This window comes from Giraffa tippelskirchi, chromosome X, assembly GCF_054371585.1.
Source record: "Giraffa tippelskirchi isolate mGirTip1 chromosome X, T2T-mGirTip1v1.2.pri, whole genome shotgun sequence".
Classification (NCBI taxonomy): domain Eukaryota; kingdom Metazoa; phylum Chordata; class Mammalia; order Artiodactyla; family Giraffidae; genus Giraffa; species Giraffa tippelskirchi.
The window spans coordinates 41,212,507-41,239,218 of NC_137289.1; the positions used below are offsets into that span (position 1 = coordinate 41,212,507).

At 42.3% G+C, this 26,712-nt stretch overlaps 1 protein-coding gene and 1 pseudogene across 44 annotated transcripts in view; one reads left to right on the plus strand and one right to left on the minus strand.

Moving 5' to 3' along the window:
- LOC145537083 (histone-lysine N-methyltransferase PRDM7-like) overlaps positions 1 to 26,425 on the minus strand; it is a 50,647-nt gene extending 24,222 nt beyond the window's left edge. For 16 of the 43 annotated variants that reach the window (XM_081567687.1, XM_081567684.1, XM_081567691.1 and 13 more), the window contains exon 1: positions 25,797 to 26,048. The gene's annotated coding sequence lies outside the window, so the exon portion shown is untranslated. Of the gene's footprint in view, positions 1 to 23,081; positions 23,388 to 25,796 lie in introns of all 43 variants that reach the window. The other 27 variants (XM_081567688.1, XM_081567685.1, XM_081567692.1 and 24 more) reach the window with 3 other exon arrangements.
- On the plus strand, positions 3,624 to 4,270 carry LOC145537085 (histone H2B pseudogene; annotated as a pseudogene). The gene has a single exon (XR_014076184.1). The product of XR_014076184.1 is annotated as a histone H2B pseudogene (transcript).
- Positions 26,426 to 26,712: the final 287 nt, after the last annotated feature.

A 26,712-nucleotide genomic window follows, 5' to 3' on the forward strand; every position in this document is an offset into this window, starting at 1 on the left:
CACAAAACACCAAATAATGTTCTTGATAATTGGACTCACATTTCCTAAATATTTACTGCAGTGACCAAGGAGAGCCCTGGAGGTATAATAGCCCATCAGAATTCTTCTATTTTGGACCAAAAGATACAGACCTTCATTGCCCATTCTTGAAAAGGCACTGTCCACTTCATACCTGTACTACTCAGGGAGGCTCTCTCTAGTATCTTGCCCAAGGACCTCAATTCTTTTCCTTTATCTCATGAGGTTCTGCCAGTTTCAAGAAAGTGTTTTGTTTTTTTTGTCCTGTAGAGCCCTGTCCCTCTCCTGAAGGGCTCAGGAAAAGTTTGATTTCGTGGATTATCAGGATTTCATCTCAATGTTTGGCTGACAGTGGTGTACTTACAGATTCTTATATCCTACACAACAGGAAATAATTACAACTGTAGGTGTAAAGAATACTTTGCAGCAATTGAAAATGATACACTATCTTCTCGCTCACACAGAGAAAAAGAAATAAAATACGAAAACAAAATTACTGAACAATCACAGAACTGTGAAAATGACTGTGGTGGGGCCACCTTGTTTCTCATAAGTGGTCACCAGTGTTCTCTAAATAAGATGGAAGAGGCAGGAGATATGCCCACAATTAATTCAAAATACATATCTCCTAAGGGTTGATTTTCTGCCTCTAAAATTAATGTATCTGTGCCATAAACACTCATACTCAAATGTGATCATAATTGGAGATAGAGTATTTACCAAGTGATCAAGTTAAAATGCATTCATTAGAGTAGGTTTTAATCCAAATGACTTATATCTATATAATAAGGGAAAATCAGACATAGATACATACATATAGGGAAGAAAACGTGGGGAGGCATAGGGAGACTTCAGCTATCTACAAGCCAAGAAAAGTGGCCAGGAACGGAGGCCCGTTATGCATTCACACCTTGCATAAAATCCAACTCAGATGAAACCTTGATTTGGGCTTAGAGCCTCCACAAGTATGAGACAATACATGAATGTTGTTTAAGTGACCCAATCACTAGCATTTTGTACAGGAGCTCTAGAATACTTGAAAGTGTTGAAAGTATTAGTCGCTCAGTTGTGTCCAACTCTTTGTGACTCCATGGACTGTAGCCTGCCTCGCCCTTCTGTCCATGGAATTTTCTAGTCAAGAACGCTGGAGTGGGATTCCATTTCCTACTCCACGGGATCTTCTGGACCCAGGGATTGAACCTGAGTCTCCTGCATTGCAAGTGGATTCTTTACTATTTGGCCATTTTCTAATACTCATATGATATTTAAATGATCTTAACTAGTTTTATAAAATGAACAATACAGTAGATAAATAATCATACTTGTTACACTACTGTCACTAGACCCGAACACACCAGGAAGACCATTATTGGTTTAGTCAGGATAACCTCACTGTAGAGTGGCTCAGTGACCGTGGCTACCAGTTTGACTCCCTCCTTGGCTGACATGGAGTCAACATGAACTTTTTAGCTTCTCTGACTGAATGCCCTCAGCATCCCTATGATGTTAAGCTGAAAATCATCAAGATTTTCCACTTCAAAAACAACAGAATAAGGGCTAGAAAAGAATGACATTAGATCATCTGAACGAGTTAGGGTAGAAACTTCTGATTCTAGGCAGTGTGAAATGAGGTTTTTCTCCTGAAATTTTTTGTTGCACTTAACTTCTATGCTGTGTTGGGGTCCTCTTTTTAAGGGAATCCATAAACAATGGTAATGTTGAAAAGGTTTCTGAATGGGGTATGCCTATCCCATCAACACCACCATCCACGAGTTGAGACTTGCAATTGTTAATTCAGCTATGAAGCCATTTCCCTTATTTTGCCTTTACAGTGAACCACAACATTGCAAGGTGATTCCTCACTAGGTTCTCTTATTTCCTCAATCATCAACTGAAGTGAATAATTACTAGTGTTACTCCCCCTTCCAATCTTCAACATCAAACTGCTTTTCCCTTCTCCATCCTAGATTTTCTGTGTATCAGAGTCCTTTGAGGTCCCAATTATCTCTTCAAAACCCAATTGTTTTGTATTTTTAATGTTTTTTTTATAACTGATGTATTCATTTAATTTCTGAATTTACAAATGTGAAAGAAACACAGGTCATTAAGATATCTAATGGATTCTATTTCTTAAAATGACTTCATACACAATATATGTATTAGATTTAGGTCTTTAGTCCATTTTGAGTTTATTTTTGTATATGCTGTTAGGGAATGTTCTAATTTTACTTTATTGCATGTAGCTATCCAATTATCCCTGCAGCACCTATTGAAGAGACTGTCTTCTCTCCACTGTATATTCTTCTGTTTTTTTATTATAGATTAGTTGACCATAGCACATAGGTTTATTTCTGGGCTCTCTCTTCTGTTCCACGTGTCTGTTTTTGTGCCGATACTACACTGACTGGATTAATGTAGTTTTCTGATATAGTTCGAAGTCAGGGAACCTGATTCCTCCAGTTCTGCTCTTCTTCCTTAAGACTGTTTTGGCGATTCAGGGTCTTTCGTCTTTCCATACAAAATTTAAAATGGTCTGTTCTAGTTTTGTGGAAAATGCCCCGGTATTTTCACAGCAATTGCACTGAGTATGTGGATTGCCTTGGATAGCATGTTTATTTTAACAATATCAATTCTTCCCATCCATAAACAAGGTAAACCTTTCCCTCTGTTTGTATTATCTTCACTTTCTTTGATCAGGGTTTTACTTTTTCTACGTACAGGTCTTTCACCACCTTAGATACGTTTACTCCTAGCTGCTTTATTTATCATTTTATTCATTTTATCTCACCCTGGTGGCTTTTCAGCAATAAGAGTGATCATTTTTTGAGAAATAACCGCTATAAATCATTAATCAATTCCAGTATGTGTGGTACTTGGGGGACCTATATAATGTTTAAGAAAACAATTTAAAATTTGAAAAATGTTAAATATTTTCACTGTGTATGTGTAAGTATTCCTATTTCTGTTTGTGTTCTGTATTTGGAGAATGGGATTTTGTCAGTCTCTTCAAATTGATCATTGGTTTTGATAAGTTTCGGAGATAATAGCTGGTCAATTAATTCTTAGGATTTTCAGGAGCACTCTGCTGAGGAAGCCAGGACATTCTGCTCATGCCACTGCAGGTCAATCAGGAGAAGATTCTGTGTTGGAGTAAAATATCCACCAAGTGACCTGAGTCTCTCTGATGCCTGAAAGAGCTTGAGTTATGGAGGTCAGTCAGACTCTCTCAGGAAGCTCTAACTGATTATTTCATTTTTCAACTTCAGTGACTTTGGTGACATCTTTCAAACTTCTCATGCATCAATAGTAGACATAAGTCAGCTGAGGTGAATGGATGCCTGTTTCCTACATGGGGCAGAGTTCAAAGATTTTTCTGGTGGAGGTCACGGAAAGTTTGAAGATACCACTGATTTTGGCTGACTGGGGGTTAAGCGTGGGGGAGGGGCGTGGCAGGAGTTGGGAGGTGGGACATCCAGTGAGAAGTGACATGGGCTGCCATAGTAACAGGCCTCCCTGCTTTGCATTTTATCCAATCAGATATGGACAGTGTCTGTGACGTCAGGGAACGCAGGGCCTATAAACTCGGCCAACGGCCTTCAACGCCCGCACTGGTCTTCCCTCTGAGCCATGGGGGGTGGTGTCTCCCACAAGGCTGAACCAGCCTCTGACAACTCTCAGGAAGATCTGAGCACCAGAGAAACTGGCACCTCCGAAATTGAGCCCTCGGAAACAGAGCCCTCCAGACCAGAGTCGTCTGATGCCGAGCCAAAGAAGGCAAAGCGGAAGACGGCTAAGAGCCGCCGTCGCCGTCGCCGTCGCCGCCGCTCCCGTCCGGACGACTTCTTGAGCTTCGCCATCTATTTCCGCAGGCTGCTGAGGCAAGTCCATCCGGGCCTGAGTCTCTCCCGTGAGGCCGTGAACATCATGGATTCGTTCGTGAAGGATATGTTTGAGCGGATCGCCGAAGAGGCCTGGCGCCTGGCCCGCTCCAACAAGCACCGCACCATCACAAATCATGACATCCAGACAGCTGTTCGTCTTCTCTTGCCTGGAGAGATCGGCAAGCATGCCATGTCCGAGGCCACTAAAGCGATCATCAGATACAACAGCTGCAGATAAACTGCCTCAGGACCGCCTGAACATCGCAAACCAGACTTTTCTTCTCTCACTTGGAGAGAAAAGACCTGTAGCGATGAAGAGGCACATTTCCACCCCAACGAAAACATTAAAAACTTCATTAACTTTGCTTCAATGTGTGTCGGATGTGTCATTCGTTCGATGGAAAATCGTGTACTTTTTTCTTAGCGTATTGCAACTCGTCACTTTCCTAAATGGTTATATCTATTTGTGGTTTCTCAGCGATTTTAGGGATCTTTATGGTCAAAATGGTTTCCCGAAAAGTTTCATCGGCCTTTTTCATTTTCATTCTCCCACCTATACTTAGGTACCATCCAGAGATTTTTATGTGGTGTATAGCAACCGATAAAGAACAGTGTGGTCTTCCCGGGTGGCTCAGCAGTAAAGAATGCGCCTGCAATGCAGGAGTCGCAGGAGAGGCAGGTTCGATCCCTGGGTCATAAAGATCCCCGGGAGGAGGGCATGGCAACCCTCTCCAGTATGCTTTCCTAGAGAATCCCATGGACAGAGGAGCCTGGTGGGCTATAGTCCACAGGGTCTGCAAAGAGTCGGGCACCACTGTCGCGAGGTAGCACGCATGGACACAAAGAGCAGTGTGTGTGTGTGTGTGTGTGTGTGTGTGTGTGTGTGTGTGTTCAGTCACTCAGTCATATCTGACTCTTTCTGACCTCATGGCCAGGAGCCCGCCAGGCTCCTCTCTCCGTGCAATTTTCCAAGCAAGAATACTGAACTGGTTGCCATTTCCTACTCCAGGGGATCTTTCTGACCATGGGATAGAAACCATGTCTCTTTCGTCTCGTGCATTGGCAGGTGGATTCTTTACCACTGCACCAGCAGTAGCAGATATAAAAATCACACTTACCCATTCTATCTCTTCAATCCCAATTCACTTCCATGTGTAAAATAGGACTCAAACACAGTGTAAAATGAGAAAATTCTAAATTTCTGGAATCAAGCACCATATCTTATGAAATTACCTTATCTAGATTTCTCTTATCCTATTTTTTTGTTTGCAAACTAGAACATTTGGCTTTAAAAAAAAAAAAAATCCGGACTGAATTGCAAACTTGCAGGGATGATGGGATAGTCCAGTGACAGTGAATGCAGCGACAGTCTCCACAGTAGCAGCCAATGAGGGACTGGTAGCCCATGAGCCAAAGCAATTGGCCAAACATATGGTGGAGTGAGGAGGGCTGAACAAATAACAACCTTCCTGTGGCACTCAGCCTAGAGATGGAGCGGGAAGGTGGGGTGATAGTTTCCCTGATGTTTTTCCATTCAAGCACCTGCTTTTAACCATGGCGATGTAAGTACAGGTATCCATTTCTTGGGGCTTCCCAGGTGGCGCTAGTGGTAAAGAAACTGCCTTCTTATGTGGGAAACGTTAAGAGCCACGGATTCAATCCCTGGATTGGGAAGATGCCCTGGAAAAAGGCATGGCAACCCACTCCAGTATTCTTGCTGGAAAATCCCATGGACAGAGGAGCCTAGCGGGCTTCAATCCGTAGGGTCTCAAAGAGTCGGACACGACTGAAGCGGCTTAGCATACACGCCATCCATTTCTTGGGTCTTCCCAAGTGGCGCCGGTAGTAAAGAACCTGCCTGCAATGCAGGAGACACAGGAGACCCAGGTTCTATCCCTAAGTGGAGAAGGTTCCCTGGAGGAGGGCATGGAAACCCACTCCAGTACTCTTTCCTGGATAATTCCCAGGGACAGAGGAGCCTGGTGGGCCACAGTTCATAGGGTCACAAAGAGTCGGACACAACTGAAGAGATTTAGCACACATGCATGCATCCATTTCTTGTTGTGGGACATGTCTCTAGCACCTTGCATCAAAGTAAGAAGGAGGACGATGTTCAGCAATTAAGAGAAATAAGATGACTCCTTCTTCTACCTCAAGTATTTGACTGCTAATGCTTATGATAATATTTACTGAAATTAATGTCCATTGTGATTCCTTCTTGGTGCATTGACATTTTTATTTCTATAAGTATATTGCTGCATTTCAAAGTAGTTGGTGATTTCCCTATTCCTTTTATTTTTGTTTGAGATACTTTTTGTGATTTTAGTTAATTAATTTTTTATTGAAGGATTATTGCTTTACAGAATTTTGCTGTTTTCTGTCAAACATCAACATAAATCAGCCTAGGGGATACATATATCCCCTCCCTTTTGGAACTCTCTCCCATCTCCCTCCCCATCCCACCCCTCTGGGTTGATACAGAGCCCCTGGTTGAGTTTCCTGAGCCATACAGCAAATTCCCCTTGGCTATCTCTTTTACACATGGTAATGTAAGTTTCCATGTTACTCTTTCCATACATCTCACCCTCTCCTCCCCTTTCCCCATGTCCATAATTCTATTCTCCTATTTCTTTTTTAAAAGATTGATTTCAAGCTTACTACATCCTTGGAGAGAGAGAAAGCACACTGTGATTTCAGTCCTTTGTAATTTACAATGGTTTTCATTAGAACTTAATATTTCATTTTAAACTATTCACTTTGAACTTTAAGCAACAAGGATATGCTATACAGTACAGAGGAATATACCAACTATCTAATAATAAATGTAAACAGAGTATAATATATAAAACAACTGAATTGCTATGTTGTAAATCTGAACAAATATAATATTGCAACTCATGAATACATCCACAAAAAAAGAAATTAAAGTTAAAAACAATTTATCAGTACCACTGTTATTGGATGTAGAAATCTGTGAAGGATGTGATTCTCAGCAAAACAATGAGAGAAAAACTAGGAGGATCTACAAAATTCCAACCTCTTGATCCCAGCTGTAGTGTTTTCTCGAGGTCAGTCATGATAGAGTTCGGTAAGTTCTAAATTATTTTCCTAGCAATTTCATTTCCCAGTTTATTCTCATTCTCCCAAAGTGTACTATGGAGTTCTTCAGAAGCAGTTTATGTGTGATATGCAGTAGATAAAGTGAAGAAACTGATATACGCATCCACTACCTCTATCACACTTATCCCACATATCCCAGTTTATTTACATATTTTCCACATATCCTAGTTAATGAAACATTTAAATATATAAATGGGGACTGATATATAGTATAGAAATGGCAAAACAAACATTTCACACACATTTCAATTTTCTAATTCCCTGGTTTTTTGAAATTATTTTTAAAATTCATACAGAAGAACAAGATGGCAGAGGAATAGGTGGACGCGGAGTACATCTCTCTCCACAGATACATCAGGAATATACCTTCAGACACAGAGGTGCATGCAGAACACCAGCTGAGAGTGGACAGGAGTCCCTGACTAGTGGAAAATAATATATAGACCCACCCAAACCTTGGTAGGATGAAGGGACTAGGGAAAAACAGAAGTGTTAGTAGGACTGGACCTGCCTTCAGCAGGTGGGGGAACTGAAGCAAGGGTCCGATCCCCACGTCGGGGCAATTGTCGGAGTCAGAGGAGAAACATTTAAGGATGAGAGTGAAACAGCTGATCTGTGGCAGCCTAAGTGGGATGAGAATCAGACAGTCCTTGCAGCCATACATACCCAAGACGGGGATGCAGATCCCCTGGAAGGTGCAGCGGCTGGTAGCTGGAGTTTAGGGATTGTGGAGCAATCCTAAAGCGAGGGCTGCTCTTGACTGTGGAGAGACTGATCAAGGGGATATGAGGGAGGAGACTGTGGTGGCAAATGCCTGTGGAGGAAAGTCGGGCAGCCACGGAAGCTAGGCGATACTGCTGAGTCACGTTTGGCGGTGGAGCCATCACCATAGCCTCTCTCTTCCCACACTGCCAGCATTGGCAGCTGAACAATAGAGAGGCTGGCCCAGCAAGCACCTGACGCACTGAATTACAGAGGAGGACCCCATCCAGGGTGCCCCTTTAAGTGCCTGATGCGCCAGTCTACGGAGTAGGACCCAGCCAGGGGGGCCCCTCTGTGTGCCCGATGTGCCAAACAACAGAGAAGGTCCCCAGGCAACGAAGCCCTCTAAGTGCCTGAACGGGTGGAGTTACGGAGAAAGACTGGCCAAAGAGGCCTTCTGATCGCCAGCTACAAGAGGCTTGAGAAAAGACTGATAGGGCCATAAGTCTTGCGGTGGAGGCAGTCCGTGTCCCTGCACACTTGGCGCTGCCATGGTCCCTGCAAGCCAAGCAGCTGTGCCACCTTCACGGTCAACTCTTACTGGGGCAGAGCTGCCACAGGCAAAAACAGTCTTGTGCCTCTGCATGCGGGGTCGCTTCAGTAGTGTCCTACTCTTTGCAACCCTGGAGACTGTGGCCTGCCAGGCTTCTCTGTCAAGGAGCGGCGTTCTCCAGACAAGAATACTGGAGTGTGTTGGCTAATACTGGTTTCGCGGTTGCGTGGCATGGAGCGGCCCTGAGGAGATACCCCATGTCCAAGGTCAGAGAAGCCCCAGCAAGATGGTAGGCGCTGGAGCGACTTTGAAGAGATACCCCACGTCCAAGGGCAGAGAAGCCCTAGCAAGACGGTAGGAGGGGCAAATTCACATTTAGAATCAAACCTCATCCCCGCCAGAGATGCTCAGAGGGCTCAAACAAACCTTGTGCACGCCAGGACCCAGAGCCCCCACAGAGACTGAGACAGAACTGCGTTTGAGTGTCTCCTGTGTAGGTACGGGTCAGCAGTGGACTGCCGCAGGGGCAGGGGCCCTGGGTGCAGCAGACTTGGCTATGGCATAAGCCCTCTTGGAGGGGGTCGCCATTAGCCTGACCACAGAGCCGCCAGATCTTACACAGGACTGGGAAATAGACTCTTGAAGGGCACAAACAGAACCTTGTGCACACCAGGACCCAGGAGAAAGGAGCACTGACCCCACAAGAGACTGACCCAGACTTGCCTGGGAGTGTGCAGGAGTCTCCAGTGGAGATGTGGGTTGGTGGTGGCCTGCTGCAGGGTTGGGGGCACTGAGTGTAGCAGTACATGCATGGGGCCTTTTGAAGGAGGTCGCCATTATCTTCATTACCTCCACCATAGTTTGGCCCCAGGTAAATAAGAAAGAGCGAGCACAGCTCCACCCATCAACAGAAAGGTGGATTAAAGATTTACTGAGCATGCCTCTGCCCATCAGAACAAGACCCAGTTTCCCCCTCAGTCAGTCTCTCCCATCAGGAAGCTTCCATAAGCCTCTTATGCTTCTCCATCAGAGGGCAGACAGACTGAAACCACAATCACAGAAAACTAACCAACCTGATCACATGGACCACAGCCTTGTCCAACTCAGTGAAACTATGAGACATGCCGTGTAGGGCCACCCAAGAAGGACAGGTCATCGTGGAGAGTTCAGCCAAAATGTGGTCCACTGGAGAAGGGAATGGCAAACTACCTCAGTATTCTTGCCTTGAGAACCCCAGGAACAGTAGGAAAAGGCAAAAGCATAGGACACTGAAAGATGAACTCCCCAGCGGGTAGGTGCCCCCTGGAGATCAGTGGAGAAATAACTCCAGAAAGAATGAAGAGATGGAGCCAACGCAAAAACAACACCCAGTTGTGGATGTGACTGGTGATGGAAAGAAAGTCCGATGCTGTAAAGAGCTATATTGCACAGGAACCTGGAATGTTAGGTCCATGAATCAAGGTAAATTGGAAGTGGTCAAACAGGAGATGGCAAGTGTGAATGTCGACATTTTAGGAATCAGAGAACTAAAGCAGACTGGAATGGTTGAATTTAACTCAGATGACCATTATATCTACTACTGTGGGCAAGAATCCCTTAGAAGAAAGGGAGTAGCCATCATAGTCAACAAAAGAGTCTGAAATGCAGTACTTGGATGAAATCCCAAAAACGACAGAATGATCTCTGTTTGTTTCCAAGGCAACCATTCAATATCAGAGTAACCCAAGTCTATGCCCTGACCAGTAATGCTGAAGAAACTGAAGTTGAACGGTTCTATGAGACCTACAAGACCGTCTAGAACTAACACACCCAAAATATGTCCTTTTCATTACAGGGGACTGGAATGCAATAGTAGGAAGTCAAGAGATACCTGAAGTAACAGGAACATTTGGCCTTGAAGTACAGAATGAAGCAGCGCAAAGACTCATAGAGTTTTGCCAAGAGAACGCACTGGTCATAGCAAACACCCTGTTCGAACAACACAAGAGCAGACTCTACACATGGACTTCACCAGATGGTCAACACCGAAATCAGATTGGTTATATTCTTTGCAGCCAAAATGGAGAAGCTTTATACAGTCAGCAAAAACAAGACTGGGAGCTGACTGTGGCTCAGATCGTGAAGTCTTTATTGAAAAATTCCCACTTGAATTGAAGAAAGTAGGGAAAACCACTAGACTATTCAGGTATGACCTAAATCAAATCCCTTACGAGTATACAGTGGAAGTGACAAATAGCTTCGAGGGATTAGACCTGACAGACAGAGTGCCTGAAGAACTATGGACGGAGGTTCCCGAACTTGTACAGGAGACAGGGATCAAGACCATCTCCAAGAAAAAGAAATGCAAAAAAAGTAAAATGGCTGTCTGAAGAGGCTTTACAAAGGGCTGTGTAAAGAAGAGAAGTGAAAAGCAAAGGAGACAAAGAAAGATATACCCATTTGAATGCAGAGTTCCAAAGAATAGCAAGGAGAGTTAAGAAAGCCTTCTTTAGTGATCAGTGCAAAGAAAGAGAGGAAAACGATAGAATGGGAAAGACGAGAGATCTCTTCAAGAAAATTAGAGATACCAAGGGAACATTTCATGCGAAGATGGGCACAGTAAAGGACAAAAATGGTATAGACCTAACAGAAGCAGACGATAGTAAGAAGAGGTGGCAAAAATACACAGAAGCACTATACAAAAAGGATCTTCATGACCTAGATAATCACGATGCCATGATCACTCACCTAGAGCCAGACATCCTGGAATGTGAAGTCAAGTGGGCCTTAGGAAGCATCACTATGAACAAAGCTAGTGGAGGTGATGGAATTCCAGTTGAGCTATTTCAAATCCGAAAAGATGATGCTGTGAAACCAGTGGACTCAATACGCCTTCAAAATTGGAAAACTCGGCAGCGGCCACACAACTGGAAAAGGTCAGTTTTCATTCCAGTTGCTAAGAAAGGCAATGCCAAAGAATGGTCAAACTACTGAACAATGCACTCATCTCACACGCTAGTAAAGTAATGCTCAAAATTCTCCAAACCAGGCTTCAACAATATGTGAACCATGAACTTCCAGATGTTCAAGCTGGTTTTCGAAAAGGCAGAGGAACCAGGGATCAAATTGCCAACATCCGCCGGATCATCGAAAAAGCAAGAGAGTTCGAGAAGAGCATCTATTTCTGCTTTATTGAGTATGCCAAAGCCTTTGACTGTGTGCATCTCAAGAAACTGTGTAAAATTCTGAAAGAGAAGGGAACCCCAGCCCACCTGATCTGCCTCTTGAGAAATCGGTATGCAGATCAGGGAGCAACAGTTAGAACCGGACATGGAACAACAGACTGGCTCCAAATAGGAAAAGGAGTATATCAAGGCTGTATATTGTCACCCTGCTTATTTAACTTATATGCAGAGTACATCATGAGAAACGCTGGGCTGGATGAAGCACATGCTGGAATCAAGATTACCGGGAGAAATATCAATAACCTCAGATATAAAGATGACACCACCCTTATGGCACAAAGTGAAGAAGAACTAAAGAGCCTCTTAATGAAAGTGAAAGAGGAGAGTGAAAAAGTTTGCTTAAACATTCAGAGAACTCATGCCGTCTGGTACCATCACTTCATGGCAAATAGATGGGGAAAGAGTGGAAACAGTGGCAGACTTTATATTTTTGGGCTCCAAAATCACTGCAGATTGTGACTTCAGCCAGGAAATTAAAAGATGCTTACTCCTTGGAAGAAAAGCTATGACCAACCTAGACAGCATATTAAAAAGCAGAGACATTACTTTGCCAACAAAGGTCCATCTAGTCAAGGCTTTGGTTTCTCCAGGAGTCATGTATGGATGTGAGAGTTGGACTATAACGAAAGCTGAGCGTGGAAGAATTGATGCTTTTGAACTGTGGTGTTGGGGAAGACTCTTGAGAGACCCTTGGACAGCAAGAAGATCCAACCAGTCCATCCTAAAGGAGATCAGCCCTGGGTGTTCATTGGAAGGAGTGATGTTGAAGCTGGAACTCCAGTACTTTGGCCACCTGATGCGAAGATCTGACTCATTTGAAAAGACCCTGATGCTGGGAAAGATTGAAGGTGGGAGGAGAAGGGGACGGCAGAGGATGAGATGGTTGGATGGTATCACCAACTCAATGGACATGAGTTTGGGGAAACTCCGGGAGTTGGTGATGGACAGGGAGGCCTGGCGTGCTGCCGTCCAAGGGGTCGCAAAGAGTCGGACACGACTGACATTGACTGACTGAATAAACTGAACTGAACTGATGTACCCATGGGTTAGTTAGACAAACAACATCAGAACATTGCAGTTTAAGGAAGAGAGCATTTTCTTGCAGGGCCATGCAAGGAGATGGGTGGCTTATGCCTTTAACAATCCTGAACTTTCCAAACACTTTCAAGAATGCCCACTTATACAAAACTTGAGGGAGGAATGTGATTAGCTCTGACAACCTTCTTGCTGTCAGATATTCTATTCTTGAAGAAAAGTCATAGTGAGGTAACTGTGTTCCTGTAAACCTCTAGCAAAACAAATATTAGTCTCAATGCTGAAAGGTAAGATTCCAAGCTTGACTTTCACACTCCAAGGTCCTGTTTAGGAGGAGGGGCTTCCTGGGCAAGCTGATTATCCTGCCTGAGAGCATTCATCCAGCACCCAGTCTTGGTCCTCCCACCAGTGGCCAGTCACAGCTGAAGATGCAGCTCTCAGTCTCTGGGCCCTCCTCTTACCAAGGTCCCCATACCCTGCCCAGCCACCTTAAAGGAGGGAGCCAGGTGCCCAGCCCACAGTTGCCCTCAGTCTTCTCAGTCTACCCTAACTTTGGGGGGGAAGCTGGGTCTTGTAGACTCTGACCCAATCAGATTATTGCAAGCGTTGAGTCATGGAGGTGGGGATGGCAGAGGTAGGTTGCCTAGTGCTCTGAACCCTGGGCCAGGCCAGTGAGTGTCTCTAGCAAGGTCTCTGGACCTCTGCAAGACTCGGCCTTTGGCCTGTCCCCAGGCTCCACCCCTTGCTACCCAGACCAAGGCCAGAGGACCTGGAGGGCCATGGACGAAGGCTGAAATATACCTTTTACTACACTCTGCTGAGAGGCTGACTATTGGTGGACCTGGTCTTCTAACCTCTATGGTCTTTAGCTAAGGACGGCAGCTCCATGCCCATCTTGCCCCTATTACAGTATCTTCCTTGGTGAGATTATACAAACTTTGACTGAAAGTGGGTAACTTAGACCATCATGGTCTATTTCCACTAGCCCAAGATAATCACATTCTACTCTGTTTCTATAACTCAGGTAAATTAACTAACAATATCATGTGATGATATAGTTTTTATCTTCCTCTAACTGAAATATTATACTTAAAAAGCATAATGTCCCCTCAGACATATATATTGCAAATGGGGGAACCATTTATTCATTCACTGCTGGAGCTATAGTTGAATTGTTATATTTTGAAAACAATTTTTATTGGAATGGAGTTGCTTTACCATCTTATATTAGTTTCCATTGTACATCTAAGTCAATCTATTATAGGCATACATAGATCCCTTCATTTTTGGATTGTCTTCCCATTTAGGTCACCACAGAGCACTGAGTAGAGTTCCTTCCACTTTTTTCGTTTTTGAATTCAAATTAAGTTATTTGTATTAACTGGAGGATAATTACTGTACAATATTGTGATGCTTTTTGCCATATATCAACATTAATGAGCCATAGGTATACATGTGTCCCACACATCCTTAAGCCCCACTCACCTCCCTCCCCACCCTATTCCTATGGGTTGTTCCAGAGCACTGGTTTTGAATGCCCTGCTTTATGCATATATAAACCTGAATGATGATTTTCCTGAATGATGAAATATGCAATTTTCTCTATATCACATATGAGTTATGGGTGTAGTTTTTTCTACATTAAATTTGATATCTGTATTTATGTTTGGAAATCTAGCTGTATATTTTTGGTCATGATAGATGGACTATTGTATGTTTCACATCTGGATATCTCTGCACTCTTTTCCCTACATAAATATGGAATGCTGTATTCTTCACATAGGAAAATTTGAGCACATGTTTTCCTGAATAAAGTATGGAATATTTTGCAGTTTTCTAATGAAAATCTCACTTAAGATTTTCGGACATGAAGTATATAATTCTCCATAGTCCAAATATGAAACACCGAGGCAAATTTTCATTACTGAACTAGGAAATTTGTACATCTCATAAATGATCATCTAGGTAAAGATTTTCCTACATGAAAGTTGGTATATTTCATATTTCACATAAAGAAATATGGACACAGATCTCCTTGTTTGGGGATACTCTGTATTTCACATATGAAAACATGGGTGCTGATGTTTCTACACTAAATATGTAACTCTCTATATTTCCCATTTGAAAATCTAGACACAGGTTTTCCTGCATGAAACATGCAATATGCTATATGAAAATCTGGAAAAAGGTTTTCCTGCTTAAATACTGAATGTTTTATTTTACACTTATTAAAATCTGTGTGCACATTCTGCACATGACATATGGAATTCTCTTGTGTTTCTCTTTGGAAAATATAGACATTCAGGAACCTACATTAAATATTAAATTCTCCTTAGAACTCATATTAAAATATTGGCACAGGTGTTGTGGGCCTAGGTTTTCAACTGTGAAATTATATAATTCTGTATGATTCACGTGTGGAAATCTGAGTGCAGATTTTCCTAAATGAAGTATGAAATCATGTATATCTTACAGATGATAAGTTAAGTGTAGATTTTCTGCTATATTGCTATATGGGATTCTGCATATTTCATATAAGAAAACCTTAATTATGATTTTTTGACATAGAATATGTAATTCTAATTTCACATATAGATATCTGGGAACAGATTTTCCTACTTGAACTATGACATCTCTATATTTCACATATAGAAATCAGTGTACAGATATTCACGCATCACATATGAAATTTTCCACGTTTCGTATGTGGGACTCTCAGGCCAGATATTTTAGAAAATATATGGAACTCTCTATATTTCCCAAGTAAAAACAAGATGAGGAAGTTTTGAGATGAAATATGGACGTTTGTTCATTTCTCATATGAAAACCAGGGTACAGATTTTCTTACATGACATATGAAACGTGTATATTTTAGATACGAAAATTTGAGTTCAAATTTTTTACATGAATTATGGAATTTTCTATGTTTCAAATATGGAAAACTTACCTTAGATATGCTTCTATGAAATATAGAATCCCTATATTTCCTATATGACATGTGGACCCTGATTTTGCTCCATAATATGTGCAATTCACTACATGTCATATATGAATATCTTGGTTTAGATTCTCCCACATGAAATATGGAATTCTCTGTATGTCCCTTTCAAAACATGAGGGCAGGTTAACTTGACGAACAATGGAATTCTTTATATTTCACATTTGAAAATCTAGGTGCAGATTTTCTACATGAAATATGAAATTCTGTACATTTCTTGTATTAAGGTATTAGTGCAGATTTTCCCACTTCAAATATGGAATTCTCTATATTTCATATAGGAAAGCCTGAAAGATGACTTTCCTACAGGAAATATGTAACTTTCTATATTTCATACACGAAAATATGGGTACAGAATTTTCTCCAGGAAGTATGAAATCTGTATTTCATGTCTGAAAATCTAGCTGTATATGTTTGGTCATGATATATGAAATATTGCATGCTTCACATATGGATATATGTGCACGTATTTTCCTGAAAGCATAGGGAATTCTGTATTATTCACATAGGAAAATTTGAGTATCCATTTTCCTGCTGAATCATGGAATTCTACTTTCATAAATGAATTTCTCAATTAAATTTTCTGACAAGAGATGTACAATTCTCTATCATTCAAATATGAAATTCCAGTAGCAAATATTCATTCCAGAAATACGAAATGTGTACATTTCACAAATGAAAATCTAGATAGAGCTTGTCTTACATGAGGTGTGGTACTCTTTACATTCCATATAAAAGATCTGAGCACAGATTTCCTTGATTTAAATATAGACTAATCTGTGTTTCACATATGAAAATATTGGCGTTGTGTGTTCTACAATATATGTATTTCTCTACATTTCACAAATGAAATGTTCAATTCTTCGTATCGCATTTATAAATATTGGCTGCACATTTTCCTACATGGTATATGGGATTCTCTGTGTTTAGCATTTGAAAATATAGACTTTCATTTTCCTACACTAAATATTAAATTCCCTAAACTTCACATATTAAAATATTAGCATGGGTTTTGTAGGCATAGTTTCTCAAATGTGAATGTGGAATTTTGTGTTTTGCATGTGGACATCACATTAGAAGTTTTCCTAAATGAAATATGGACTTCTGTATATTTTACAGGTGATAATTGGAGGAAGGGTTTTTCTGCTATATTGATACATGGGATTCTGTATTTTTCATATATGAAAATCTTATGATTTTATTACATAAATATGTAACTGTCTATATTTCACATTATACAACACTGGGAAAAACTTTACCTACATGAAATATGAAATCTCTACTTTTCACATATATTAATCAGTGAACAGATTTTCACACATGACATAAGAAATTTTTCATCTTTCATATAAGGAAATCCCATCCCAGACATTCATACAAAAAAACCCTGAAGTCTATATTTCATATATGAAAATACAGTTGCCAATTTTCCCACATGAAATGTGGAGTTCTCTCTATAGAATCACATGTGAAACCTGGACACCCATTTACCACAAAATATGAAATCTTCTATATATCATATAGGAAAATCTCTGCTCAAATTTTCCTCTAGGCAGTACTTAACATTATGTATGTCACACATGAAAAACTGGGTGCTAATTTACCCATGTACAATCCGGAATTGTGTATATTCTGGATATCAAAATCTGTGCACCAATATTACTACCTAAACTATGGAATTCGGTATATTTCACATATGAAAATCAGGGTGAAATTTTACTCAGTTAAAAATGGAATTCTCTATATTTTACATATGAAAATGTCAGTGCTGAATTTACATCATGAAATATTGAACTTTTTGTATTTCACTTTAGGAAAATCTGGATGCTGAGTTTCTTACATGAAATATGGTATTTTCTATACCTCATATATGACAATCTGGGTGGTGACTTCCTTACATTAAATATGGAAATCTCTATATTTCACAGACGAAAATCATGGCATTGGTTTTCTTAAGATATGGAGAACCTATATGGTATTGGAGTTCTCTCTGTTTCACAAATGAAAATATGTGCACCACTGCTTCTTCGCAAAATATGGAATTCTTTGTATTTCTTCTATCAAAATCTAGGCTTGAACACTCTTTCATGGAAGTTGGACTTCTGTATATTTCACATTTGAAGATCAGAATGGATTTTCCTATGAGAAATATGAAATCACTGCATTTCGTGTGAACCACTGGTTCTTCAGGTACTGACACATTTGTTCCCTGTTTGTGTCCCTGTGCCTTGCACATGCGTGTGTACAGGTGTGTGCTTGTGTCACCTGTGTTTGCGTGTATGTGCATGGGCCCAGCCCCCTGCTGACATGGGAGATGAAGGCGAAAGAACATGAGATGTCTAACAACGAGAAGAGGAGGCAGGAGATGTCCACAGTCTAGGGGAGACTGGTCCACGCATCTCTGCGGTGACCCTGTTCAGGACAAGAATGAGCAAAGGATGGCCAGTGACAACTCTGGGTAGTGAGTCCACAAATCTGCAATTACCTCAGGAGACAAAGACAGGCTCACAATTTCTGCTGTGCTGTTGTGTGTGTTTGTATCCGCAAGAGGGGTTGGAGGGTTTGCAGAGTCACCCAGTGTAAATCAAGTGGTGGGGGCTCTAAAATCATGACCTGTGGACCCCTCAGTCTGTGGGGGCATTGGCTCTGATTAAAACTCTTCAAGAAATGGGCATAGAAGGAACCTACCTCAACATAGTAAAGGCCACATATGATAAGCCCACAGCAAATATTATTCTCAATGGTGAAAAACTGAAAGCATTCCCCCTAAGATCAGGAACAAGACAAGGGTGTCCACTTTCACCACTATTATTCAGCATAGTTTTGGAAGTCCTAGCTACAACAATCAGAGATGAAAAAGAAATAAAAGGAATCCAGATCGGAAGAGAAGAAAGTATAACACTCACTGTTTGCAGATGACGTGATGCTGTACATAGAATACCATGATACTATCAGAAAATTACTAGAGCTAACCAGTGAATTTAGCAAAGTCGGAGGATACAAAATCAATACACAGAAATCATTTGCATTCCTACATACTAACAATGAAAAATCAGAAAGAGAAATTAAGGAATCAATTCCATTCACCACTGCAACAAAAAGAATAAAACATCTAGGAATAAACTTACCTAAGGAGACAAAAGAACTATATACAGAAAATTATAATTTGATGAAAGAAATCAAAGATGATATAAACAGATGGAGAGATAATCCAGGTTCCTGGGTAGAAAGAATCAATATTGTGAAAATGACTATACTACCAAATGCAATCTACAGATTCAATGTGATCCCTATCAAAGTACTAATGGCATTTTTCACAGAACTAGAAAAAAAAAAGCCACAGTTCGTACGGAAACACAAAAGACCCTGAATAGCCAAAGTCATCTTGAGAAAGAAGAATGGAGCGGGAGGAATCAACTTACCTGCTTTCAAATTATACTACAAAGTCACAGTCATCAAGACAGTACACAAAAACAGAAATAAAGGCCAAGGGAACAAGATAGAAAGCCCAGAGAAAAACCCACACACATGTGGGCACCTTATCTTTGACTTAGGAGGCAAGAATATACAATGGGAACAAGACAGCAGTTTCAGTAAGTGGTGCTGGAAGAACTGGACAACTCAGTGCAAAGAATGAAATTAGAACACTTCCTAACACCATCAGTTCAGTTCAGTTCAGTTCAGTCGCTCAGTTGTGTGCGACTCTTTGCGACCCCATGAACCGCAGCACGCCAGGCCTCCCTGTCCATCACTAACTCCCGGAGTCCACCCAAACCCACGTCCATTGAGTCGGTGATGCCATCCAACCATCTCATCCTCTGTCATCCCCTTCTCCTGACCTCAAACTTTCCCAGCATCAGGGTCTTTTCCAATGAGTCAGCTCTTCCCATCAGGTGGCCGAAGTATTGGAGTTTCAGCTTCAACATCAGTCCTTCTAATGAAAACCCCGGACTGATCTCCTTTAGGATGGACTGGTTGGATCTCCTTGCAAACCGAGGGACTCTCAAGAGTCTTCTCCAACACCACAGTTCAAAAGCATCAATTCTTCTGCGCTCAGCTTTCTTTATAGTCCAATTCTCACATCCATACATGACCACTGGAAAAACCATAGCCTTGACGAGACGGCCCTTTGTTGGCAAAGTAATGTCTCTGCTTTTTAACATGCTGTCTAGGTTGGTCATAACTTTCCTAACACCGCACACAAAGATAAACTGAAAATGGACTAAAGACCTAAATGTAAGACCAGAACCTATATAACTCTAGGAAGAAAACATAGGCAGAATACTGTATGACACAAATCATAGTAAAATCCTCTATGACAAACCTCCTAGAATAAAGGAAATAAAAACAAAAATAAATAACTAGGTGCTAATTTAATTTAAAAGTTTTTGCATAGCAAAGGAAACTATACACACAGTGAAAAGACCACCCTCAGAATGGGAGAAAATAATAGCAACTGAAACAACTGACAAACTATTAATTTCCAAAACATACACACAGCTCATACAAGTCAATACCAGAGAAACAAACAACCCAGTCAAAAAGTGGGCAAAAGTCCTAAACAGATATTTCTCCAAAGAAGACATAGAGATGGCTAAGAAACACATGAAGAGATGCTCTCCATCACTCATGATTAGAGTGTTAGTCGCTCAGTCGTGTCCAACTCTTTGCAAGCTCACGGACTGTAGCCCACCAGGCTCCTCTGTCCATGGAATTTTCCAGGCAAGCATACTGGAGTGGGTTGCCATTTCTTCCTCCAGGGGATCTTCCTGACCCAGGGATTGAACCTGGGGCTCCTGCACTGCAGGAAGACTCTCTACCATCTGAGGCACCAGAGAAGCTCATTATTAGAGAAATGCAAATCAAAACTACAACGTGATATCACCTCACACCAGACAGAATGGGCATCATCAAAAAGTCCACAAGCAACAAGTGCTAGAGATGGTGGGAATGTAAATTGATACAGTCACTATGGAAGACAGTGTGGAAATGCCTTAAAAAACTAGGAATAAAACCACCATGTGACCCAGCAATCCCACTATTAGGCATATGACCTTCCAAAAACCAAAGCTGAAAAAGACACACGTACCCCAGTGTTCACTCCAGCACTATTTACGGTAGCCAAGACATGGAAGCAAGCTAGATGTCCATCGACAGAGGAATGGATAAAGAAGCTGAGGTGCGTATATACAATGGAATGCTACTCAGCCATAGAAAAAAAGGAATGCATCTGGGTCAGTTCTAAGGAGGTGGATGAACCCAGAGCCTATTATACAGAGGGAAGTAAGTTAGAACGAGAAAAACAAATACCGTATATTAACGCATACATGTGGAATCTAGAAGGATGGTACTGATAAACCTGATCCCAGAGCAGCAATAGAGACGCAGACATAGAGAACAGACTTGTGCACAAGGGTAGGGGAGGAGAGGGAGTGGGTGAGATAAATGGAGAGAGTAGCATGGATGAATATACATTAACATATGTAAATAGATAGCCAATGGGAATTTGCTGTATGACTCAGGGAACACAAACGGGGGCTCTGTAATAACCTAGAGGGGTGGGAATGAGCGGGAAGTGGGAGGGATTCAAGAGGGAGGGGACATATGTACACCGAAAACTATGGTTAATTCAGGTTGAGGTGTGACAGAAATCAAACCAATACTGTAAATAATAATCAATCAATGAAAAATAAATATTTGTTAAAAGCTAGAAATAGGTAATTTGGAAATTACCTAGAATGTCACAATTGAGAGGGAAAAAACCCCTTAATATGTGATCTATTGCCTTCCAGGTTCCGTTCTCTTCATTTTTAAAAAGTATGAGATAGGGGAGTTAATGTCTTCATGATACTGTATCTATTATTTGGACCAGGAACTGTTCTCTGTGATATGTGCATGCTGACCTGACATCCCATGGTCTTTCATGCACTTAGGAGACACTGTGTTCAATCCGTACACGGTAAAGTTTCCTGCGGATGGACATGTGGATCTGCCTTTTGATCCAGAGTACACTAGACACCGCAATGTGTTCCAGATTGGGGGTCAGATACAACACGTCTCTGTTCCTCTCCACCTGGCACCAATCTGACTCAGCTCTTGCCAGGGAGGTGACTTTGGGTAAATTCATTCACCCGTTAACCGCTACGTGTTTCTGCTTCCTCAGCTGCCGAAAGGGATGACAGCATTAAAAATGCTACCTCATAGTGTTGTGATGAGTACTCAAAGACTTCATTATACGTGCACACATGGAGAGCTAACCACGGTTCAGAAGGGTGAGCTTATCTTCCTGCCTCTCTTCACTTCCGTTTCTGCTTGTACTCACACCCCCGTCCCTGCCCCCACCCTTTTCCCCTCCCACCCCAACTCCGCTCTCTAGCACCCGTGTCCCATCCTCAGACTCTCCATCCAAAATCATGGCTGACGATCTCCTCAGATTTACCTAAATGTAAGACCAGAACCTATATAACTCTAGGAAGAAAACATAGGCAGAATACTGTATGACACAAATCATAGTAAAATCCTCTATGACAAACCTCCTAGAATAAAGGAAAATTAATTTCCTTTATTATGAAAATTATGAAAATATCCACACCATTACCCTTGGATTAAAAATCATGAATATTAGCAGAAGAAATAAGAAACACACTAAAACTGGCAATGTGAAAACTAAACAAGAAATAAAGCATTAATGATGAAAGTTTGACTATTAACATTTTCATATCTTCATTAGATTGAGATTTTCAGAATTTGATACAGGGGAATTAGACTTGATAAAAAGAAAGCCAAAATAAAAAAAAAAACCTATGTGAAGAAGTTTCTTGGCCTTTAAATGACCCTCTATAAGGTTTTTAAAACTTTATATACTCTAGTTCTATAACTGGCCAGTGACCACTTACTTCCTGTCATTATACATATCATAGGAAGGGGTCATTAGACTTGTAACTGCATAGAGAATATGCACTAAATTTTTCCATACGAGCACATGATGAAGCCTCAGTGTTGTATTTAGGCTTCACAATGTCCCCACAGGAAGAGCCGAATACTCATTATGCTAAAAAAAAAAAAATCCTTCCCCCATGCCTCATACAATCCATTCTTGAGGCCCTGAAGGGCTGAAGTGATGCTGCAAGGTCCATGCGGTGAGTCAAAGGTGGTCTTGACACTGTGTCCCTGGAGCACTATCCAGGGAAATGTGGAACAGCAATAATATTAACTACAGTAATGACAACAGCTAGAATTGACCGGGAACGTACCATATGGCACATACTGTTCTGACACTTTCCCCTGTCTTAACATGGTCAGTGTTCTACACTGCCCCATGAAGTAGTTAAATTTACTCCAAGCTAGTGCTTCTATGTGGCTAATGGAAGAATGAGGCACAGAGACACTATGTTACTTGCTCAGAGTCGCCCAGCAGTCAGGGAACCACTGGTCTCGAGGCATTGTGGAAACCTCAGTGTGTTCTGTATTTATTCAGTCAAGGCTAAGATCCAACGGCTATGGCAAAATATGTAGAATAACAGCTACCACATAACACAAATTGATCTTACCTCAGAAATGCACACGAAATAGAAATCGGATTTCTTCAGAAATCTTTCAGATAGAGGCTTGGCAAGACTGCATCAGGATGTTTTGTAGAAAGGATAGTCTGAGAGCCTCCTCAGAACAGCAGACAGCAGGTCAGTGAGTCTCCTAGACTGGAGGTCTTGGGTTTGTGCATCAGAGAAGGCAGCAAACCCCTGTCACCTACACATGCTCCCAGTGGAGACAGAGCCTGGCAGGAGGCAAAATAAGACCATTCCTCTGCTCTAGTAGTGCCTAGACAAGTTGTCCATGTCAATCAGAACTGAGGAATTCTAAAAAAAGAAAAATGGAGATTTCATGATCCGCACTCGGTGCATCTCACTTAGTGCAGCTACAATAGTGCCCTAGAATCTGTCCGTTTTCACTATGCTTGGGAAACTCTCAGGGACTTTAGTAAACCTCATTAGTAGCGAGACTGTCAGCAAAATAAGGGAAATAGCGATCAGAACACATATCAGAAAAAAAAAAAGTAGAGATGATCAACAAAACCCAAAGCTGGCTCTTTCAAAAGATCAATACAAATTCATAAACGTCTACTCATGTAGACCAAAAAAAGCAAGATATCTAAAGACAACACTTACGAATATCGGAAGTAAAATAGATTTCAGATCTCACAGAAATTAAAAGGATTCTGTGAATGATTATAATAACTACATCTGGCAATTTCGGTGAAAGGAACTAACTAACAAAGTTGAGCCAAAAAGAAATAGATAATCTATTTAAAAATCGAGCTTGTAGTTGAAAAATTTACAGAAATCTCCAGGCCCAGGTGGTATCCCTGGCACAACAGACAAAGGGAGGGAAAAAATGGGTAGGGACAGAGAAAAGGTGACTATATTCTAACACAACCAGTTACTCAAGGTAAAATGGGCCAAATCCAAGCAATGTGATGAAGCCATTGGTTTTATTTTCTCATTGTCCTCCAGCTTCTCCTTCCTGCCTCCCTCCTTTGCCCCAGTTGCTTTCTCCTTCTTAAGTCCTGCCCTGCATCAAGAGTAGCAGTGTTATGAGGCGCGATTCCCATATTGTAACTGATATCCGCTGGCTGACTGACATTCAGCTGGATGCTATCATCCCTGCAGCTGGTATACTCAAGCTTTCTGTCTCATCATGGACCAGAAGGTTTCACTCCTAATTTCAGGTATAGCTAGGAGAGAAGGTGCAGGGCACACGTTGGAGCCTTGAGTCCTTCATCTGTGAAATGCGGATGACCACAAATTGTGGGAGAAACAGAGATTTCGGCACCAGACCCTTTGCAATGAGTGCTAAACCCAATGAAACATGACAAACTCAGAGCATCACGGGACTCCTTGACATTCAGAAGCACCTCAAGTAGATTTCCCTGCCAGGACTGTTGCGTTTATTGCTCCTTCAGCCTGGAATGCTCTTCCCTTAGGTAAGCCCATGGCCTGCTCCCTCACTTCCTCCACATCTCTGCTTAATTGCCATCTTTCAGGGAGATTTTCCCTCATTATCTTGAATAAAATAATAACATCATACCCCACACACCCCCTTTCCCCTGATCTAGTATTATCTTTCTTCATAGTGCCTGCCACCCACCCTTGATTTACTTACTGACTACCAGGTCTCTGAAACGAGAGACTTGGTCCGTTTTGTCCTGTTACAAACTCCTCGAATAGCGCTCTGGTATATGGCAGGTGCTCAGAAAACATTTGCTGAAGGACAGTCGGGAGCCAGGCCCTTTACACACATCGCTAACATGCACAGGTACCCTCCAAGACCGACACTGGCCCCACTGAATTAATTATCATACACGCTCAATGACACACAGTCAGCATGTCAGGTTCCAGGCTTCGGAATCATATCTGCCAGCTTCCAAATCCTCAGCTCCTGGACAGAGACCTCACAGCCAAGAACTCAAGAGGTTTTATTTCTAACACAACGACTCCAAACAGCTCAGGTAGATACCCAGACACACAAAAAAAGGTCACTGAGTATCTGCACAGAGAGCTCACAACTCGAGCCTCAGACCCTCAAATACGACAGAGACCAAACACACTGCGACAAAGAGCCTCCAAACAGACCAAGGTCGTCAAGACAGAAACAAATGAGAATCGCACAGATACTTCACATCACGGAGACTGACTTCCGAACCACTCCGGACACTTACTAAGTTAATACAGAAACCGCTAAGCAGAAAGACATAACTTTGAGTAACTCAAGAACATCATACAACCTGCAGATAAAGTTCCCAGACAAATGGAAAACCTGCACCCTGTGCGCAGACCCCAAGCAGCTGAGAGTTTCCACCTTAAGACAAACCCCTCCTCAAAGCAGCTCAGAGACAGCACAACTTGGGACCCAGAATCAAAAGCTCAGAGATCTCACATTCTGGGGCGCAGACGCCTACACAGACATCTCACACCCAGGGACTCAAGTGCCCCAAAGCTCCAAAAATGCACATCCCGGCACACAGGCACACACATCCTAGAGGCTTTGGACTATGGCTCTCAAAATCCACTCCGATCAAATACCCCATCACCCACAATCCTGGCCAATGGCTCAGAGAGATCAAACGTACCCAAAACAGCATCTGTGATGTCACACGTAGCCATACACAACCCCAAGCTCCCTGACCCAGGTTACTCTCCAGGGAGAGACACGAAACAAGCCCTGAGACCTCTCCCTGGTCATGAATTGCATGCATCTGTGCGACTTACCGCGCGTTGCCATCTGATCCAGACTGAGGGAGAGCTCAGTAAGACTGAAACACGGTCGCCCTGCACAGCCACTGACTGTGCCGAACCTCGCCAGTAACCAAGGCAGCCATTCAACCCCTTCGGGAAAAGCGGTAAAACTCGGAGAAAACATGGCACACTCTGAAAAGCCGGGCAAACGAACGCAGGCGCCCTGGTATACACACGCCTCGCGCCCAGAGGTCCAGCTCCGCGACCTCAGTGCCTGTCTAAGACAGGCAGCCAATGGGAACTGAGCAGGAGAAAAAGGAGGGCGGGAGTAGCCGGACTTCCGCGTATACTCGCGCTCCGGAAGAACTAATTCCGGCCATCTCCCGGTCGCCTTACCCCCAAAGCGGCAGCCAATCTCTCGCTCTGGAGCCATCCCCACCTTGGATGTGACCATGTCAAAACGAAGGGGTGGAGTTGGAAAAGAGACAAAGAAAGTTGCGGCTTAATATCAGTGTCCACTCAAATTCAAATGCGGCGGGAAGGCGGAGTGGAGCGAATGCGGTTGGACCCAGTGGCGCCATGAGTGCCTCCGCTGGGAACTGTGGTCGATGCCCGACGCCGTGTCAGGGGACCCTCTGTGTTGTCACACGCACTCTCCCAATGGTACCTTCCAGAGTGGGTGGTCCTACCGCTACCCCTCAGCGGTACATCCCAGGACAAAACTGTTTCATCTCGAGCGCCTCTTGGTGGTGAGATTGGGGAACAACAGACGTAGATTCCCCAACCTTCCCAGGATGATAATGCAAAGGGTGGAAAGACAAAGTCAGGAGGAAAACCCCACAGATTGCCACACTCTTGGACTCGGAAAAAAGTCTTCATAAACTGAAGATTACTCCTCTGTGGTGGCCACTATTGTAACAGGAAGCATTCAAAGAATTTTCTCTGTGCT